The sequence below is a fragment of the Trachymyrmex septentrionalis genome, unplaced genomic scaffold, assembly GCF_001594115.1.
Source record: "Trachymyrmex septentrionalis isolate Tsep2-gDNA-1 unplaced genomic scaffold, Tsep1.0 scaffold80, whole genome shotgun sequence".
Taxonomy (NCBI): Eukaryota; Metazoa; Arthropoda; class Insecta; order Hymenoptera; family Formicidae; genus Trachymyrmex; species Trachymyrmex septentrionalis.
The window spans coordinates 1,231,102-1,233,311 of record NW_017305988.1 but is presented as its reverse complement, the minus strand read 5'-3'; the positions used below and the strand labels follow the sequence as shown (position 1 = coordinate 1,233,311).

Sequence of the window (2,210 nt, the reverse complement as noted above, 5' to 3'; positions counted from 1 at the left end):
TATATTTATAGTTATATAAAAATAAATCTTCTAGATTATCAAAATTATTAATAAGTTTTTTCAATTAGTTTAATGAATACATATATAATTCTATAAAAGTTAATATATGAAATTCTGAATATAATACAATTTGTAACAGAAGAACTATAGTTTTCTTCGCATCTCAAATCAGTAATATATGATATGTTTATTATGATTTTATCACATTAAACTAACTCATGTAACAATTTCAAATATATTGCAAATGATGACAAGAGCTCATTTTCAATCTTGACATATATAAACAGTTTTATAATACATATTTATTACTTCGGCTCTCTATTATCTCTAGAGAGATTATATTTTTTAATAAAAAAACAGGAAACATCGATTTTTAAAGCGTCTTGTGCTCGAATTACAGATAAGATACTTGGCCATGCGCAGCTCTTTTTTTCGAGAATGATTCAAGACCTGACAGATCCTTTTATCATCTAAGGTTTGTTAAGTTTTGGGCGACACTTATCTTCAGGCCGCGGGCACTCGGCCGGCACTTTGGGGGTTGCGAAACCGAGAAAGGGCGCAAATCGCGGACCACGAGTAGAGACACGACAAAAGGGGGTTTCTTCGGTCAAAGAGGGAGGTTCGCTAAGGTGTCGCGCAGTTAGAAGAGGGATGGAAGACCCAGGGGCGGGCAAGAACGCAAGAGGGCAAGAGGCATCGGATGACATCGCGACGCCCGAGGCTCCCTGAGCAAGTTCTCGAAAGTGTCGGCTAAACTGATATGAGAAATGGTCGCTTCGTGCTGCCCGTAGGGGATGAAGCAGCCCGGCTATACTTATTCGTTATACGGTCGGGAAACGCTCAAGCACCTCGAGTATTCGTAAACCCCTTCATTCGATACAAGGACAAGCGATATGCAACTCTATATATTTCCGCTGATATCAAGAAGTATCGCCATTTAGTGAATTCCAAATATTCCATGTGTTTACGCTATTTTTAATATTATTATCAAATATTCGAAAATACAATCAACACGTTACTTGAACATTAACATCATAAATAGTAGAAATATTATTTTTCTAAGTACGTACAATTTAGAAATTAGCTAAATCGAATAATATTTTAGATGCAAAATATTTTTCATCGATTCGTGCGATAAATATAATTTTAGAATAAAAAGATAAAACCGATAAAAAGAATTAAGACACATTCCCTCAATTATCGACAATTGAAAAATTAAAAAAAATTGTATTCATACCAATTTTATGTGGCGTTACAAGCCTTATACCTAGTACTTCTCTATTTAAATTTAATTTTGAATAGACTGTGTTGCAAGTATACATTCCAAATTAAAGTCGTTCGGATCAGCAAAAATTTTAAAAATTAAAAACGCGATGTAAACAGATAAAAAATACCATTCAACAGCAAGAACATAAGAAAAATCGCTTCATTACATTATTACATTATTTTTAATATTAACCAAATCCATTATACATCTTGTTGACGTTCATAAATTTCTCAATGCTCGTTGATTCAATAAATGTTTAATATCCAACTGAACTTCAGTTTGATAACTTTCTGTAACTTTCTGGGGTGTTGCATAGATAGGCTTGGTAAGAGGAAGATGACGCACGAGAAAGTCTAAAGGATTGCACTGGTGGGGGTAAAGGAACGCTTATCACCGCCTGCAGCCGCGCCGACCGTCGGATCCTTATTTATGGTCTCCGTCAAGCGTCGGTGCGCTGTACACTATACCCATTTTACCCTCAGGTTCCTCGATACTAAACTCACTTTATTTTCGGACAGATAGCTCCCAGTTCCTTTGGAAAATTGAAAACGTCTCCTAACAAGTACAGTCAATAAATTGATGGGAAATCAAAATAATTTTTCAGAAACTATATCTTTGCATTCTATCAGATTTAGGCAACTTAAACTTCTTTTGGCAAATAGAATGAAAAAATCTTTAATTTGCATAATGATTTCGTAATGTTTATACGTCGATTTAAATGGAAATTCCTTAGATATATTTATGATTCTTTAGATATATTATGTAAGAAGACCAATCTAGTGAACCACATTTTAAGGATGCGCAGTCATTCAAAGTAATAACGACATTCGTCACCAATTAGAAATTAGCTCCAAATTATATAAACCAATACAAAGCCATATTAGAAATGAAATTTGCCATTAATAAGAAATTTGCTCCAAATTATATTTAGCCGTTATTATAT

General features: G+C 33.8%; 1 protein-coding gene across 2 annotated transcripts in view; it reads right to left on the bottom strand.

Moving 5' to 3' along the window:
• Positions 1-2,210, bottom strand: part of LOC108754689 (homeotic protein antennapedia) — a 158,134-nt gene that overhangs the window by 103,923 nt on the left and 52,001 nt on the right. The gene's annotated exons all lie outside the window — the stretch shown is intronic.